At 40.8% G+C, this 19,805-nt stretch overlaps 1 protein-coding gene across 3 annotated transcripts in view; it reads right to left on the minus strand.

The window, feature by feature from the left end:
• Nucleotides 1–12,961, minus strand: part of RABGAP1 (RAB GTPase activating protein 1) — a 166,931-nt gene extending 153,970 nt beyond the window's left edge. For 2 of the 3 annotated variants that reach the window (XM_025359966.1, XM_025359968.1), the window contains exon 1: nucleotides 12,877–12,961. The gene's annotated coding sequence lies outside the window, so the exon portion shown is untranslated. The remainder of the gene's footprint in view (nucleotides 1–12,876) is intronic. The other variant, XM_025359967.1, reaches the window with a different exon arrangement.
• Between the last annotated feature and the right edge of the window lie 6,844 nt (nucleotides 12,962–19,805).

The following is a 19,805-nucleotide window of genomic DNA, read 5'->3' on the forward strand; positions in this document are numbered from 1 at the left end:
GAAAGTAAGCCCACCTTTTATAAATTGACAAAAAGAACAGAGGTCGTATTTGTGATGCTGAAGCACACAATTACGAGTTAAGAAAAACCTAAGTTAAAATACTGGTTCTGGGCGGGCACAGTGGCTCATGCCTGTAACCCCAGCACTTTGGGAGGCCGAGGCGGGTGGATCACGAGGTCAAGAGATTGAGACCATCCTGGCCAACATAGTGAAACCCCGTCTGTACTAAAAATATAAAACTTAGCTGGGCATGGTGGCACACGCCTGTAGTCCCAGCTACTCGGGAGGCTGAGTAAGGAGAATTGCCTGAACTCGGGAGGCGGAGCTTGCAGTGAGCCAAGATCGTGCCACTCCACTCCAGCCTGGCAACAGAGCAAGACTCCGTCTCAAAAAAAAAAAAACAAAAATACTGGTTCTACTACTAATAGTATGAGCCTGTCACACCAAGCCTCAGTTTCCATAGAGGTGATGTTATACTATCGATCTCATAGAGCTAGTGTACAAATTACTAAGGACTATACATAAAACATTTAACAATACACAAAAAACATTATAAGCACCCAATAGTTATAGCTTTTCAAAAACTAACTTCAAATTCAAAAAAATTTAAGTTATTAACTGATTTAAGTAATCCAAATTAAAATACTTCATACTATCTCTACTTCTTGGCTTATGTCTATAGTGCCTGTATGAATTAATTTGGTTGTTAGTTGGGAAACACATTACTGAGGAAAAAAATAAATTAATTTCCTAATTTCACATTCTAAGTTGTTAATATCTAAATAAAAGCAAAATCGCACTTTGAATAAAAATCCTTTATATATCACAGAAAGGAATAAAATGTACACATTTTTATCTCATTTTATCATCCTAACAATTCTATAAGATAGATAGAATAAGGATTATTATCCCATTTGAAATAAGATACATATTGCCTGGTATCTGGTACGTAGGCATTCAGTTTGTCTTCTTCTTTTATAGAAGTGACGAGCCCAGATCCTTGTAACAAGTCCAATTACCAACAGCGCAGGTTGGTGGATGCAAGTTCAAGGATGCTTGTATTTTTGAGACAGGTTCTTGCTGTGTCGCCCAGGCTGGAATGTGGTAGTGTGATCATAGCTCACTGCAGCCTCGATCCTCCTACCTCCGCCTCCTGAGTAGCTAGGACCACAAGTGTGTGCCACCACACCTAGCTAATCTTTTTTAAAAATTTCTCAGCTGGGCGCAGTGGCTCACACCTGTAATCCCAGCACTCTAGGAGGCTGAGGCGGGCAGATCACGAGGTCAGGAGATCGAGACCATCCTGGCTAACACGGTGAAACCCCGTCTCTACTAAAAAATACAAAAAACTAGCCGGGCGAGGTGGCGGGCGCCTGTAGTCCCAGCTACTCGGGAGGCTGAGGCAGGAGAATGGCGTGAACCCGGGAGGCGGAGCTTGCAGTGAGCCGAGATCCGGCCACTGCACTCCAGCCTGGGTGACAGAGCGAGACTCCGTCTCAAAAAAAAAAAAAAAAAAAATTCTCAGCCATCCAATCCAAAGTGCTGGGATCACAGGCATAAGCCACTGTACCCAGACTTACCTCTCTTTCAAAAAAGTCAAGTCACTTAAGGTGATAGACGATTATGTACACTTATACAGCCGCCTCCATCACACCTAAAAGTTCAATTATGCTTTATTTTCATTATATCTACTCTCACTACTTTTATTCTTACAGAGACATTAAAGATCACTAGAGATTTTTATTGTAAATTAGTATCGTATACGAAAACTCTATGAACTTTTTGCCTGCTCTGTGCTGTAAGTGCCAATTTTATGCTCAATTATGTACCCCAGTATAAAATACATCTCAACATTGCTAAATAAAGATTCACATTTAGCCAGGAGCAGTGGCTCACGTCTGTTATCCCAAAAACTTGGGAGGCTGAGGTGGGAGGGTCGCTTGAGACTAGGATTTCAAGACCAGCCTGGGCAATATAGTTAGATCCCATCTCTAAAATAAGATATTTAAAAATTAGTCAAGTGAGGTGGTGTGTGCCTGTAGTGCCAGCTACTTGGGAGGCTGAGCCAGAGGACTGCTTGAGCCCAGGGGTTCTAGGCTGCAGTGAACTATGATGGAGCCACTGCACTCCAGCCTAAGTGACTGAGAGAGACCCTGTCTCAAAAACAAAAAAAAAAATTCACATTCATTCTCAATCTCCTCTTAAGCACTGTGGTTAATGGAGTGAAATGGAAAGAACTGGCCATGATAAAACCTCTTTTAAGAGTCCTTCAAAAGCAGTCAGTTCTTCAAAAATCAGTGTTTACTTTTTTAAAAACTTGAACTTTTTCTTTTGAGACAGAGTACTATCAGATATTTATATTGTGTCTAGTTAACTAACATCTGAAAAGTAACAAACAGTGACATGCAGTGGCATGGGTTTGCTAATGTGCAATTAGCAGAGGCAAAACCACCTCCCAGTAAGTGACCTACCTAGCTTAATAAGAGGTATGGGTGGTACTAATAATTGAACCTGACACACTAGAGACAAAATGTGCTAGTGCCTCGTCCAAAGCTTGGTTAACCTTTATTTCTTTGGTTTTCTTGAGATTTTCTTCTTGAAATAGTAGTAATAATGCCTCTACCTCTACCACTTCAATGGAACTCCCCACTGTTCTATTGAGCCCCTCTCAAAAATACCACCCCCTTACTTCTCACTTTCACTGAACCTCTTAAAAACCATCAACACTACAAAATTTCACAACCCAAATAACTATTTCAGTTCTTATCTTACTTCTACCTGCTGAAGTAAATGAAAATGCTGGCCATTTTCTTATTCTGAAACTCTTATCCTTTTGCATCCATTTCCTGCCTCTATCTTTTCTTAGTTCTCATTTAGGTTCCTTTTCTTCTGTTTTTAAAATTACATCATCGTCCCTCTTTTCCCTGGCTATCTCATTAGCTAACATGGGTACAGCTTTCTATTGTATGCTGATAATACTCTAGCACTATCTTTTCTCTTGAATTTCACATGGGTATTTGTGTTATATTTTCCTTTTCTTCTATTCAGTATCAAAGAATCTGCTATGTGCCAGACACCAGGTATAGTGTTATGGTGAGGAATAAAAGATACTCCTTACCTTTGACAGGCCTACGGTGCTAGGGAAAACAGACTAGTAAACAGGTAAGTATAGCGCTTGTTATAATAAGAGGTGTGTAAAGGGTGTTATAAGAATACACAGCAGGGCTCTACTATATGTGTCCTATGGTCATCTCAAAACCAATTCCTTGCATCCAAAACTAAACCATTTAACCCCCAGGTGTCAGGAGATTCTTCTTCCTAGATTCTCTATCCTGGGTTCTCTGTCCTGGTTAACAGCCACAGATTGAAAGTAACATCAAAAAAAGAAAAAAGAAAGGAAAAAAAAGCACAAGAAACCAAACCAAAACAAATCTTGACTCCTCCTTTTCTTACCCTCCCTTGGAATAATGGATTTTAGTTCTAAAACATATCCCAAATCTATTCCTTCTTCACCATCCCTCATGTCATTGACTTGTATTTTATTCTCTTTCAACCTCACTATAACAAACATCTTTCATTCTAGACTCTCTCTAGTTATTGATTATTTAGCCCCCAAAGTTAATTTCTAAAACTTAGATCTGATCATATATCCCATCCCTCCCCCTTCCTCAAAACTATTTATTGCTTCTGACTGAAAATACAATAAAATCCTAAATCCTTATATTATTTAGTTCTTCAAAATCTGGAGCCAATTTCCATTCTAGTCTTATCTTCTTCTGTCACACCATACTATATACACAAATACGTCATGCATTTTAATGCTCTCAAGCCTTTTCCTATGCTGCTTGCTCAGCTGGGAATGTGTTTTTGTTTCCCCAATCAGCCGTTCTCCACCAACAGCAACCTAATAATACAATCAAGTATTCAACCTCCCCCTTTCCCTTTTGCAATGTTCATTATTTTCTCCTAGGGCTCCTCAGGCTTTTTGTTTTTTAGTTCTATCACAGAATTACAGCATTTACCACACAGTAAAGTAATATCAACACTTTTTTTCTTTTTTTTTTTTTGAGACAGAGTCTTGCCTTGTCACCCAGGCTGGACGCAGTGGTATGATCTTGGCTCACTGTAACCTCTGCCTCCAGGGTTCAAGCGATTCTCCTGCCTCAGTCTCCTGAATAGCTGGGATTACAGGCACACACCACCACGCCCAGCTAATTTTTGCTTTTGTTTTGTTGTTGTTGTTTTTGAGATGGAGTTTCACTCTTGTTGCCCAGGCTGGAGTGCAATAGTGTGATCTCAGCTCGCTGTAACCTCCACCTCCCGGGTTCAAGTGATTCTCCTGCCTAGGCTCCCAAGTAGCTGGGACTACAGGCGCACGCCACCACGCCTGGCTAATTTTTATATTTTTCGCACAGATGGGGTTTCACTATGTCGGGCCAGGCTGGTGTTGAACTCCTAACTTCAGGGGATCCACCCGCCTCGGTCTCCCAAAGTGCTGGGATTACAGGCATGAGCCACCGCGCTGGCTGTAATTTTTGTATTTTTAGTAGACGAGGTTTCACCATGTTGACCAAGCTGGTCTTGAACTCCTGATCTCAAATAATCCACCTGCCTCGTCCTCCCAAAGTGCTGGATTACAGGCATGAGCCACTGTGCCTGGCCCAACGCTTGTTTTCCACTCCACGATACTGATCAATCCATTCATTCCAGAAGCAATTACTGAGTATAAACCACCATGTCAAACGCTGGGAGTATAATGGGCACAAATAGTCCCCCTGAACTACTTGTGAACGGGGGTCTTATGTTTTACTCATATTAATTTCATATCCTTACTTACAGGCAGTGTTCAATAAATTTGGTTGAATATACTTCATCGCTGTTTAACTAGTAGGGTCTAAGTAATATGAGGAAAAGAAACAAACATGCTACTCTACATGCATGTATTAGGGATGTGGACATGAAGACTAAAATGAACAGGCTAAAAAAAAAAAGCTACCTTGAGTGTACCTGAATGACTCTTCATCAAATCCCCAACTGTCATGACCAAAAAACAGTTAACAACACAGTCACAAAAAATATACCTTGGGTTCCCTTTGGACCAAACACTAACCACTTCCCTCCTAATCCCCATCATTTTTTTTGCTCAACCAGTGAAGAAATGGGTACAGCTATAGGGACTCTTAAGCAAGATGGCTAAATCTAAAGAGAAAACAATACTTATTACTTCTTGAGTGTCAATTATATGCCCAACATGGTACGAACAAGTTTTACATGCATTATTACTAATCTTCACACTAATCTTGCCAGATGGGTATTAACTTCATATGACAGACAAACTGAGGTTTGGGCAGGCTGAGTAACTCACTTAAGTCCACAGAGAAAATTGTGGAACTTGATCCAAACCCAGGTATCTAGGAGTCTCTGTCCTTTTCTGGATTGCATCTCTCTCCTTCCTGATGTTGCTATCTCCATCCTCTCCCCATTCCAATCCATCCTCTATGCTGTTCCCAGTTGTACCCTTCTAAAACACAAATCTGGTAAGTTTACTCTCTGTTTAGAAAAAGAAAAAGACAGGATGTAGCAAAAGAATCAAGTCTGAAAGATGCTGTAGCAGGACAATTCCTGTGGGTTTGTAGCTCTTTAAAATTAAACAAGCAGGATACAAAGAAGCTATAAAAATCACATTGCGTTAGTCTCAGCTTTTGTGTGTGTGTGTGTGTGTGTGTGTGTGTGTTTTCCTGGCTCTGAACTTTGTTTCGCGGCACTGGTTTTCACAAGAATTTCGCACAGCCTATCCCTGGAAAGGGTGGGACAAATCTAACAAAACTCAATGGAACACCATCCCTTCTTTATAAAAATAAATTCCTTTCCACCACTACTAACTGCCAGACAATAGATGTCTTTGTTTTCATTCTGACTCTGAATTTTAGGGTTATTTCTTTGAATTATTTTAGTGGGCTAAGAGAATCGTAATAATTTAAGCTTTCTGATTAATTTCAGGTTAGATTAAAAAACCAAAACCAAAACCAAAAGAATCAAAACAATCATCTTGGGTCCCTACTTGCACTTAAAGGCAAGAAAAACTAGCTTATCTAAAACTCACTTTGAGGCAAATGTGAGCCTACCATAACTGTGACAATTTACTTCTTTAAACTATTAAATCACTTTTAGTTCTAGATTAACTAAAAAAGATATATGAATTAAACAAATACAAGGAATTATAAAACAAAATAAGACTTTAAAAATACTGTTTGTAAGTTGTAATCTTTTTGCATTGTGTTTAAGTAATAACACAAACATTACCATCTTAGCTACGGAAGTGTACAATTCTGTGTCAATAAATACATTTACATTGTCATGCAACCATCACCATCATCTATCCTTAGAACATTTCCTTTCCTCCCCAACTGAAACTCTGTGCCCATTAACACTAACTCCCTATTCTCCTCCTCCTCCAAAAACCACTATTCTACTTTCTGTCTCTAAGAAATTTACTGCCCTAGGTGCAGCATATAAGCAGTGGAATTACATAATATTTATCATTTTGTAACTGGTTTATTTCATTTAGTACAATGTCTTCAAGGTTTACTAATATTGTAGCATGTGTCAGAATTTCCCTCAAGGCTGAATATTTCATTGTATGTATACCACATTTACCCTTCAATAAAAGTAAGTTTCAAAATAATTATAACTTTATAGGATCTTTAAAGGGGTGAATATCAGGTGTTTTCCATTACAGTTCCATGAGGTAGACATAAGCAGCTCCATATTTTAAAATGGAGTTTCTGAGGGTAAGCTACTTAATCTCTCTTTCTCAGAGACTTGGGATATCCATGACTTTCTCACCCCAAAATTCATACTCTCCCCACTGTATCTTGATACTTCATACTTCTAAGGAAAGGTACAAGAGGTAAGAAGTGGGGATGAAATGTGCATAAAACAATTCATTTAACTCTGTCAATTATGAGTGCGATAATGTTGACACTTGAAAAAATAAAATCTTGCCAATGGTTTTCTCATGTTCCTGTGGATGTATCAGGAAACACAGTTTAATTTTTTCCAGAACTCTACATATGCTGGCTTAATGCCATTTCAACACAATATCTGTGAAACCAAATATTTAAATTGTTGTTTGGATTCCCTGGGAACACAGGGAAAGTTAGCTTAATGTAAATGTACGACTCCTTCACAAGGTCAGATTATATTCCCAACCTTGCTAGTATGGGTTTTAAAAATCATTCTTTACTTTTTCTGAACAGATTTCAAAGTATAATTTACATTAGCATTTAATAAATGTAAAAATATGAGTATTTTTAAGCAATGCAGGGTTAGCCAAAGACTTTTCCTCTTTTTAGGAAGTTAGTCAATATAGTTCTTTCTCATCTACAATTAAGAAAATCTGGCCGGGCGCGGTGGCTCAAGCCTGTAATCCCAGCACTTTGGGAGGCCGAGAGGGGCGGATCACGAGTTCAGGAGATCGAGACCACCCTGGCTAACACGGTGAAACCCCGTCTCTACTAAAAAATACAAAAAACTAGCTGGGCGAGGTGGCAGGCGCCTGTAGTCCCAGCTACTTGGGAGGCTGAGGCAGGAGAATGGCGTAAACGCGGGAGGCGGAGCTTGCAGTGAGCTGAGATCCAGCCACTGCACTCCAGCCTGGGCGACAGAGCGAGACTCCGTCTCAAAAAAAAAAGAAAAAAAGAAAATCTATTTTAGTAAGCTATTTACAAAAAGAAAAAGAAAAAATCTATTCCAGTTAGAATATGCATCTGTTTACATTCAGATCTAAAACGTATTATTCACTTCTCTTTAATCTACATGAATTTAACACTAAGCAAGCAAATCATTCAATAGATGATCAAAGTCTAAGATAAATGCAGTAATATAATTTGTGTTTTCTATGACCTGTTTGATTTTCAGGGGAATACATGTAGGCAACCATAAATGTTTGGCAGAAGATACATGTTTTCTGTGCCTTTCAGTATGCTGTCTCTTATTATCCTTGATGATAGTTAAAATATATTCCCAAAGCTGGTCCAAAGGTAGTGAGTTATCGCAATTGTTCAGTCAGTAACAGAACAAACTCCTTGTTCTACTCTTTTCTCCCTTCTCATTACTACACTTTACTAGTCTTAAAAAATAAAATATATTCCCAAAGAAGGATTCTGCATATCATTTCCTTAACTGATATAAGATCATCCTCAGAAAATGGAAAACAAAATTATAAACCATAAGTTGTTTGTTATAGTTACCAAAATGTATAAATAAGGGAAAACGGAAGAAAGTTTTAAAACAGTCAAATTGTTGTTAAGGTTTGACTTAGTAACATTACGTTAAAGTTACCACAGAAACTCATTTGTTAATGTACCTTCAGAAATGCCAGATTTAGGTACAGAGAAAAATTTATTTCCACAAAGACTTACAGAACCCAAGTAGTAGTAGTTTATAACACAAATGCTGACACAACCTTAACAGGAAATACATAACAACTATGCATTAATTCTTGGAAAGGTATACAATTAAGGAGATATATTTCTCATACTTTACAGACAAATACATACTATTTAATGTCAGACAGGAGCTTAAAAGTAGGATTGGGGCTTTATTTTACTGTATAGTGATCAGAAAAAGGGATTTAGGTGGTGAAGTCTGATGGAAAACAATCTTCAAAAAATTCTCACTGAGTACTTCAGAATATTATGGTTGATTCGGAAAGAGGAGGGAAACTTCCAGGCCAAATTCTATAAACTAATGTGTTCAACACTTGCACACTTCCATATTTGGTCTTTGCACATGAAGAGAAACAAGGCTATTAGGGTCAACGTGAATGGTTACAACGTAAGCTTAAATGTCCATCCAATATTGTTCTGATTTACAAGGTTTCTAAACAATAATGATCTCAGGATCAACACAAAACTGAGAGGGGTTAGGGTGGTAGGGATGACCAGATAACCGGTTTATGCTAAAAAAAAAAAAAAAAAAAAAAGCAACAGCTGTGATGTTTATATGGTGTTTTTTCAGGTATACCCAGGGGCATCAAGTCCTGAGCCTTGAATTTTTTTTTGCTGGGATCTAACTATGGAAACTCAGTAAAACAAGGCAACTACATACAAAGCACCAAAATGTCATGCTAAACTCTGCTTTATGTACATTAAATTCACTTCTTAAATATTTGAGTTCTATCTCCAAGAAAGATTTAACAAACTATAGGAACGATCCCTGAAGTACCGTCTCGCTAAGAAAGATTATTTAGGCCAGGCGTGGTGGCTCACTCCTGTAATCCCAGCACTTTGGGAGGCTGAGGCAGGTGGATTACCTGAGGTCAGGAGTTCGAGACCAGCCTGGGCAACATAGTGAAAACCCATCTCTACTAAAAATTAAAAAAAAAATTATCTGGGTGTGGTGGCGCGCACCTATAGTCCCAGCTACTCGGGAAGCTGAGGCACGAGAATCTCTTGAACCTGGGAGGCAGAGGTTGCAGTGAGCTGAGATCGCGCCACTGCACTCTAGCCTGGGAGATTGCAGTGAGCTGAGATCACGCCACCGCACTCCAGCCTGGGCGACAGAATGAGACTCCGTTTCAAAAAGAAAAAAAGAAAAGATTACTTAAGAGTGTTGTCACGCTGTCACTTTGCGAGGCCAGGGTGGGAGGACTGCTTGAGGCCAGGTGTTTGATAACAGCCTGGGCCACATAGTGAAACCCAGTCTCTACAAACAATAGCAAAATTAACTGGGTATGGTGGCAGGTGCCTGCAGTCCTAGCTATTTGGGAGGCTGAAGCAGGAGGATCACTAGTGCCCAGAAGTTCAAGGTTGAGGTGAGCTACTGCACTCCAGTCTGGGAAAGAGAACAAGACCCTATCTCTTTAAAAAAAAAAAAAAAAAAAAAAAAGTATGTTGTATTCATTTATTCCACATGCTTGAGAAGGCTAATGATATCTGATTATATTGAAATTACAAAGATAACATTATGGGCAGTCTATGTCAGAACCTTAGCACACCAGTGTTTTTACAAAGATACTCAACTGTAGCACCAATTTAAACTATTTTCTGAAACCTGTATTCAAAGGCTCCTTGTTAAAACTCGTGGGAAATAATGAGACCTCCAAAGGAGGCTTTCCTTTAGCTGGAAATATACTGAATAAAAAAAGACTTATTTAAAAGAAGCTGGGCTACAAAGTTCAGTTAATATATTGTGTGGAAAACCATGTCCCCTCATGTAGATAAAGTGCATAACACAATTCTCTCAATATGCAGCAGAAAAGGTAGGAAACAGGTGTCTCTGTTCCCACTACATTACTACACCACTTGTAAACTGCAAACAAAATCCTATGCGAAAAATACCAAAATGCACGCAGCTGACAGGTTAACTTTCCAAACAAATATATACCTATTAATGTCAATGCGTTAACTGTAAACTGAATTATAACACTGAAACAATTAAAAGAAAGAGTGGCCGGGCGCGGTGGCTCATGCCTGTAATCCCTGCACTTTGGGAGGCTGAGGCAGGTGAATCACCTGAGGTCAGGAGTTCAAGACTAGTCTGGCCAACACGATGAAACCCCATCTCTACTAAAAATACAAAAAATTAGCTGGGCGTGGTGGCGGGAGCCTGTAATCCCAGGCTTAGTCAGAAGAATCGCTTGAACCCGGGAGGCGGAGGTTGCAATGAGCCAAGATTGCTCCAGCCTGGGCAACAAGAGCAAAACTCCATCTCAAAAAAAAAAAAAAAAAAAAAGACAGACAGACAAAGTGCACCACAACATGACTATAACTCAGTTTTTTTTTTTTTTTTTTAATGGGAACTGGCAATATGCCTATAACTCAGTTTTTTGTTTTTGTTTTTTTTTTAATGGGAACTGGCTGTGTCACCCAGGTAACACCCATCATAGCTGCAGTCTGGAAATTCTCAAGTGGTCCTCCCACCTCAGACTCCCAAAGTGTTGGGATTACAAGCATGAATCACTGTATGCCACTAATATTTCAACTTTATGAATCTGAGTTATTATCTTGAATTCAAGTTACATGTGAATTTTAAATGTTACCAATATATACAAATCAATCATGGATTGAAATTTTATTAATACAAAGTGGTCTACAAAGGAAGATTTATAAAGACTTCTCTTCCCTATTTTGTTTTGTTTTGTTTTGTTTTGTTTTGTTTTGTTTGAGACGAGTCTCACTCTGTTGCCCAGGCTGGAGTGCAGTGGCCAATCTCGGCCCACTGCAACCTCTGCCTACCGAGTTCAAGCGATTCTCCTGCCTCAGGAAGATTTATAAAGACTTCTCTTCCCTATTTTGTTTTGTTTTGTTTTGTTTGAGACGAGTCTCACTCTGTTGCCCAGGCTGGAGTGCAGTGGCCAATCTCGGCCCACTGCAACTTCTGCCTACCGGGTTCAAGCGATTCTCCTGCCTCAGCTTCCCAATTAGCTGGGACTACAGGCGCCCGTCACCACGCCCGTCTAATTTTTGTATTTTTAGTAGAGATGGGGTTTCACCATATTTGACAGGCTGGTCTCGAACTCCTGACCTGGTGATCCGCCCGCCTCAGCCTCCCAAAATGCTGGATTACAGGCGTGAGCCACCGCACCTGGCCCCTATTTTCAGTTTTTATAAGTAAGCTCTAGTTAAGTCTTCAATACATATTAAATAGCACCTTATACAGACTTGAACTAAGGCAACAGGTCCTTCGTTTAAAAAAAAAGTTGGATGAGCCATCCTTGTTACCTAAGCTTTTTTTCCCAACTACTTTTCAAACATCAGTTTAATGTTACAAACACAATTCCATTCACCTTCCATTGTTTTTTTTTCCCTTCCGAAACAAAAACAGCTGGAAACTCACTCACTGTGTACTTACTACTCCAGGCACATGTTTGTAAATACATGTGAACGGAAATATAAAAGGAATTGTGAAACCCTGTCCCTAACAGGTTTTTTTCCCCTGATAAAAAGCCAACGAAAGTCAAAAGGCCTCAAATTCAAGTTGGAACATGATTTAAAACTAACGGAGCACTAGTAGCGGGAACACTAGTAGTATGATCACTCAACACGGTCTCCTAGGACATTTGTTTCCAAAAAAGAATTCTCGAGTAACCAAAGATATGCAGATGCGTGAAACGCAGGAGCAGATGATAAACAGTCTGGATGTAGAAGAGTAGAGACCAAAGTACTACCAGGCAATGGACAGCGAACTCATGAAGTCTTGACGTTATTCTTTGGTTCAACACGTAAAACCGTTAAGGGTGCGGATAATCAAAGGACACAGCGATGAGGTACTGGGGTAGCTGCTTCAAGATGAGAAGACTGGGATGCCAAGGACACTTTAATTGCAGACGGGGAAATGAGACAGAAAGACCAACCTGAGATGGCAAAGCGACAGTGAAAACTAGCAAATCTTTGAAATTTAGGCGCAGCCCAGGACAGCCTGAGGCCCAAGGTAGCTTAAGACACAGATACTGGCCTAGTGGGCAATGGGGAGAAACTGAGGCGGGGGGGAGCGGCTGGATTCCCAAACAGGACCAAGCCTAAAACATTAAAGTCAAGACACAAACCAGCTTTGCAGAGGGACCAGAGGGAGGGCCAAATACGCAAGACTTAGAAGACCGGCACCCACCCAGACAGGGGGAACCGGTTTGGGCAGGGGCTCCCAAGAGCTGCCCAGCCTGCGCATGCGCCCTCTCCCCTCCGTCGCAGCTCCCCCTCCCCCCAATCACGGCTCCCCTCAGAACTCGGCCCGTCGAGGGAACTGAGCGGAGCTCCACTGGCCCGACCCCGCGGGATGAGAAGACGGCTTGGCTCTCCGCAGGGGCCGTCGAAAATACCCCTGGGGTTGGTAGGTAGGAGAGTGGGAGGAGGAGGAGGGGAAACGCGGCCCTACCCGACCCGCCGTCTCCTCCTCCGCCGCCCGCCGCTCGCCGTCCCGGAGGCTCCACCGCCTGGGCCTCCCAAGCCGCCCTTTCCCCGCCCCCCCAGTCCCTTACTCACGTGAGAGCGACTTCTTCCGCCCTCCGCCCCGCCCCCTGCCCCGTCTCATAGGTCCGCGACCACGACGAGTGACCCTATTGGCCCAATACCGGGAGGCGAGGCGGAGCTTCCTCTTTCCGAGCCCCACCTGGGTTTTCAGCGCGCCTCAGGACTGTGCGCCTGCGCGAAGTGCACAGGCTGTGAGCTGGACCTCGGCTGCGCTCTGTATCTGGAGTTGGACAGGCGGCCGGGACTGGGGACTATGGAAGCGGACTGGGTAGTACCTGTTGAGCCGAACAAAGGGTACAACCTCAGAGTACTGGTGCTTGAGCAAGGAATCCCCCTGCTCATCTTTCATGTGCTGCAAGTCCTGTTTGAAAATCAGTACTTCACAGCGTAATAAAATTGACTTGGCATTTATTGAGGACGCACGGTGTGTCAGGGACTGTGATGGGTCTTTATGTGGCTATCTCATTTCAGCTTTACCACAAATCTGTGAGAATGGTACGATTTTTCTCATTTTATAAAGTAATTTAGCTTTATAAAATGAGTCTAGACCAGAATCCAGTCTAGAAGTCAAAACTTCCAACTGCCAAGTGCTAAAACCACTGGTACAACATAGCTGCCTAAAGGCATTTAAGGCACACAAGAGGACAGAAATGCACAAGGTTATATCAGATTGTGACTCAAAGATGAGATTTTTATTTTAATATCATTCAAAGGTGAAACACAGCAACAGCAATATAATGAAGTTTAAAGTCCCTGTCCTCAATGAATGTACAATGTAGTGGGGAACAAAAACAATGATTATTAAAGTGCTAGTTAAGTCTTATTTTTAAAGAGACCCTATCTTGTCCAGGCTGCAGTGCAGTGGCTATTCACAGACGATCGTATCACACTCCACCCTCGAACTCCTGGGCGCAAGCTCTCCTACCACATCAGCTTCCTGAGTAGCTGGGACTGTATGTAGGCATGTACCACCGCACCTGGCTCTTAAGACGTGATAATTTATAAAATAATTCTACAGCCTCTTCCTTACTCTTCCTCTTTCTTTATTCCAACTGGCATATGCTCTTTTCCTGGTGAATGAGTCATCTACAGTGTTTTCTGGTGGATAATGCATCCCGATCAACCAGAGAAAAAACAGTAAGAAAAAGCTGTGTTCTGTTGCAATCCCTCTGTAATTTGTCTAATACAACAGAAGTGGCTGTACCCCTGCAGAAAAAGTTTCGCTTCCTTTCTCCTTATATAGTTACAAAATATCCATTTCAAGATATTCAAAGAATAAAGTATTAGGGAGAAAGTAAAATCCCCTGAACTCCCAACAAAACCACTTTTAACGTTTTGGTGCCCATACTTTCATGTATTTCTTGATTCATGTACACCCCAAATATTTATGTAAATCTTAACATACATTTTTAAATAAAATTGTACTACACAATCAATACAACATGCCTTGGAGAATAGAGACAAGCTAAAATAAAATTTTTTCAAAAAGCATTGCATTAAAAAAATTTTTTTTTAAATTACAGGCTCATGCCTGTAATTTTAACACTTTCGGAGGCTGAGGTGGGAGAATGGCTTGCGCCTAGGAGTTGGAGACCAGCCTGGGCAACATAGTGAGACCCTGTCTCTATGCTTTAATGAAAAACAAAAACCATGGCATTCCCAGCACCAATGTTAATACTTTAGAGTATATCCTTCTGCGTGTGTGTATTTTTTTTTCAAAATGAGATCACTTTAGTCATCTCCTTTTTCAATTAAAAATATCTACCTTATTTCAGTACATTTTCTTCTCATCTAATTCCTAGATCACATTCACATTTTCTGTCAACCTAAAGTTATTTTTACAGTTGGCTTTCTTAAATGAGTAATATTACAGGAAAATTTCCTCTCATACAATACCTAACTACAATCAAATATTCTGCTGACCAAATTATATTTTTCTACAACCAGTATTCCCAAATCAGTATCCAATTCAGGACCATAAATTCCATCTGGTTACATCCCTTGACTTTTTAATTATGGCACTTAAAAAAAAATTAAAAGATTCTTGTTCACTGTAGAAATCAGGCCACTTGAAGTGCAAAATGTTTTTATCTGAGTGGTTGCTTCCTCATGAAGTCATTGAGCTTGTTCCTACAAGCCTTGTATTTCTTGAACAAGAAAGTTATATTTGAAGACTCAGTGGATTCAAGTCAAACATATCAGACTAGTACACCTCACAAGTGACAGGTCATACTTCATGTTTCATTATATTACATACAATGTTATGAATCTAACCTGTTAGATGTTATGTTAGATACATAACGTTGTATCTACAATAGATGCAACATTTACGGAATCTTACAGAATTATGCTAATATTGACCACTGGATTAGTGATGATATACATGTTGTTTTTATCATCTAAGTCATTTTAAAAATAGACTATAGTCTGTTTCAATGCCTACCAATGCTATATGTTGATATCCCATTCACAGAAAATGAATTTTGGTTTCCAAATATGCTTAACTTTTTTTCAGTAAGTGACTTTGTACCCAAGAAAATGTGGTTACAGTATATGAATGGAATGTGGGGCTGGTGTGAAATAAAGCAATGTGGTAGGCTGGAGCCAAAATAGGAAGGTCCTTGAATGCTAAAATAAGGAAACTGAAGTTCACTCTATAGACACATGGGTGCCCTTGGATATTTTAAAGGACAGTGACAATATTAGATTTGGGTTTTTTTTAAAGATCACTCTAAGTAAAACTAGAGCAAGGAAAAGAGGAGGTTGATAGAATAGTTTGGAAGCTGCCTAAGATGAAGAAGGCTTGAGCTAAGGAAGCAGGGGGAAAGAAGAAGGAACAGGGTTCCATGGGTATTTAACAAAGAAATATATTCAAATTTGCTGGTTCCTTCTTCGGCTCCTTCAAATCTGTTTTTGAACCCTTCTATGTAAATTTTTCATTTTAGTTACTGTATCTTTCAGGTCCAGAATTTCATTTCAGCTCCTTTTTTTTTTTTTTTTTTTTAGAGAGAGTCTCGCTCTGTCACCCAGGCTGGAGTGCAGTGGCGCAATCTCGACACATTGCAACCTCCAACTCCCGGGTTCAAGTGATTCTCCTGCCTCAGCCTCCCCAGTAGCTGGGATCACAGGCACGCCACCATGCCCAGCTAATTCTTGTATTTTTAGTAGAGATGGGGTTTCACCATGGAGGCCAGGCTGGTCTCGAATTCCTGACCTCATGATCCGCCCGCCTTTGCCTCCCAAAGTGTTGGGATTACAAGCATGAGCCATCGCGCCTGACCTCAGCTCCTTTTTATTTCTCTTTAATGATAGTCTAATTTTATTCATACATTGTTCTCCTGACTTTGTTCATGTCTTCCTTTAGTCCTGTTTGTTTGTTTGTTTGGAGACAGAGTCTCTCTCACCTAGGCTGGAGTACAGTGGCAGGAACTTGGCTCACTGCAACTTCTGCCTTCCAGGTTCAAGCGATTCTCCTGTCTCAGCCTCCCGAGAAGCTGAGATTACAAGGGTACGCCACCAAGCCTGGCTAATTTTTATATTTTAGTAGAGACAGGGTTTCACCATGTTGGCCAGGCTGGTCTCAAACTCCTGACCTCAGGTGATCCGCCTGCCTTGGCCTCCCAAAGTGCTGGGATTACAGGCGTGAGCCACTGCGCCAAGAACTACTTCAAAATAGTTTTAAAGCCTTTGTCTATTAAGTCAGATATCTATCTTGGCTTCTGTGGAAATAGTTGGAGTTGATTTATTTTGTTCTTCTGAATAGACCATACTTTCCTGTTTCTTTCTATGTCCTGTGATTTTTTTTCTATTTTTGAGATGGAGTCTTGCTCTGTCGCCCAGGCTGGAGTGCAGTGGTGTGATCTTGGCTCACTGCAAGCTCCGCCTCCTGGGTTCACGCCATTCTCCTGCCTCAACCTCCCGAGTAGCTGGGACTACAGGCACCCACCACCACGCCTGGCTAATTTTTTGTAATTTTTAGTAGAGACGAGGTTTCACCGTGTTAGCCAGGATGGTCTCGATCTCCTGACCTTGTTATCCACCCGCCTCGGCCTCCTAAAGTGCTGGGATTCCAGGCGTGAGCCACCGCATCCGGCTGTGATTTTTTTTAATTTTATTTTTCAACTAGAGATGGGGTCTGTATTGCCTAGTAACAACCAATTAAGTGGGACTACAACCACATGCCTTTAAATTTTTCTACAATCAGTATTCCCAAATCAGCATCCAATTCAGAACCATAAATTCCATCTGGTTACATCCCTTGACTTTTTAATTATGGCACTTAAAAAAAATTAAATTTTAAGTCCTTATCATTTGTTGTTGTTGAAAATTGAACATTTGAATCTTATAATGTGGTGAATCTGAAAATAAGATTCTCCTTCTGCCCCCATGTTTGCTGGGCTTTTGTAATTGTCTCTGTGCTGGGGATCAGGATCAGGATCAGGATCAGCCTCGGGTGAAAGCTTAAGGTTTTCTTAAGTCTTTTCTTAGCTGTGTCTTTCCCTGGTTATATGCAGTAGCTTTCTACTTTCCCCTGCCTAAGTGATTGCTTTTGAATATCCTAATCCTTCAATATCTGACTCATAAATGGGGTAAAAGGGAAAGCAAACAAACAAAACAGGTGCTATTCCTTTAAAACCCTTGGAAAGAGGTTCAGCTGGTGAAGGGTCAAAACAGTGGCAACCTGCCTCTGCACCTGCAGCTCAGTCATCAGCAACCAGAGTGTCGACAGCCAGTATTTGGAGGACAAAGTTCTTACTGCCCACCCAGCCTCCAGCAAGCCACACCAGGAATGTGGATACAGCTGCGGGCTACAGTTTTAAGTAACACTGAATGAGTAGCTGCTATCACACTAAAAGCTGACACAGACTGAAATTAGCCTCTATTTACCAGCCCAGCTCTCCCTTGGAAGGTGTAACAGCATTCGAATAGACTCCAGAGTTCCAACATAGTTACTTCAGAGAGTTGCTGCTGGTACAACTGTTGTCTAGGTGGAGAGGTAGATTCCTTGTGACTCCTACTCCATCTGAAAAATAGAAAAAAGAATGAAGAAAAGTGAACAGTAAATAAAACCTAAGGGACCCTGTGAGATACCATCAGGAGGACAAACATAATGAATTGTGGGAGTTTCAAAGGAGAAGAAAGGGCAGAACATATTGCAAGAAATCATGGTCAAAACTCTCCAAACTTTATGAACAACAATGGTGTACAAATCCAAGAAGTTTATCAGACTCCTGATAGGAAATACTAAGAAACCACCAAATGTATTATAATTAAGCTGTCAAAAACCAAAAAAAAAAAAGAGAACCCTGAAAGCAGCCAGAGATGAGCAACTTGTCCCATACAAAGGATTGCAATAAGATTATCAGCCAATAAAGAATCCTTAGAGGCTCGAAAGAAAAAAAACTATCATGGAAAAATCTATATCTGGCAAAATTGTTCTTCAAAAATGAGTTAAGACATTTCTTGACAAAGACAAGCCAAGGGAGTTTGTTACCACCAGCATTCCTGCCCCTCAAGAAATGCTAAAGAGAAACCGACAGGTTGAAATGTAAGTACACTCAATAGTAACTCAAAAATGAGTTCTTCAAAAAAGTTAAGACATTTCCTGACAAAGACAAGCCAAGGGAGTTTGTTACCACCAGCATTCCTGCCCCTCAAGAAATGCTAAAGAGAAACCGACAGGTTGAAATGCAAGTACACTTAATAGTAACTCAAAGCCATACAGAGAAACAGAGATTCCTAGTAAGTCAAATACACTGGCAACTATAAAAGCAAGTATTGTAATTATGATTTGTAACTCCACTTTTTATTTTCTCTGATTTAAAAGTCAAATGCATAAAAAATATTTATGTGGGCTCAGCGCAGTGGCTCATGTCTGTAATCCCAGCACTTTGGGAGGCTGAGGTGGGTGGATCACCTGAGGTCAGGAGTTCAAGACCAGCCTGACCAATATTGGTGAAACCCCATCTCTACTAAGAATACAAAAAAATTAGCTGGGTGTGGTGGTGGGTGCCTGTAATCCCAGCTACTCGGGAGGCTGAGGCAGGAGAATCACTTGAACCCAGGAGGCGGAGGTTGCAATGAGCTGAGATTGTGCCATTGCACTTCAGCCTGGGTGACAGAGCGAGACTCTGTCTCAAAAAAAAAAAAAATTATGTTATTGGATAGACGATGTATAAAATGTTATCTGTGACATCAGTAACAGAAAGGAAAGGGCAGAGCTTTACATGGGCAGAGTTTTTGTATGCTATTGAAGTTCCTTGGTATGAATTCAAATTATATTGTTATAACTTTTGGATGTTGAGTGTAATACCTATGGTAACCACTAATAAAATATCTATAGAATATACACAAAAGGAAATGAGAGGAGAATCAAAAGTTTCATGATAAAAAAAAATCAACTAAACACTAACACAAAAAAGCAGTAATGGAGGAAATAAGAATTAAAAAAAGCATATAAAACCCAAATAGAGAAATGACAAATATAAATTCCACCTTATCAATAATTACTTTAAATCTAAATGGTTTAAACTCTCCAATCTAAAGACAGAAAAGAGTCAAGGCTGCGCACAGTGGCTCATGCCTATAATCCCAGCACTCTGGGAGGCCAGCACAGGCGGATCGCTTGATGGGACCGCATGCCTGTGGTCCCATCATGCCAAGGTCCCATCAGCCAAGACTGTGCCACTGCACTCCAGCCTGGGCAACAGAGTGAGACTCTGTCAAGAGAGGGGAGGGGAGGGGAAGGGAGGGGAGGGGGGGGGAAGGGGGGGGAGGAGAAGGGAGCGGAGGGGAAGGTAGTGGAAGAGAAGGGAGGGGAGGAGAAGGGAGTGG

This window comes from Theropithecus gelada, chromosome 15 (assembly GCF_003255815.1).
Source record: "Theropithecus gelada isolate Dixy chromosome 15, Tgel_1.0, whole genome shotgun sequence".
Taxonomy (NCBI): Eukaryota; Metazoa; Chordata; class Mammalia; order Primates; family Cercopithecidae; genus Theropithecus; species Theropithecus gelada.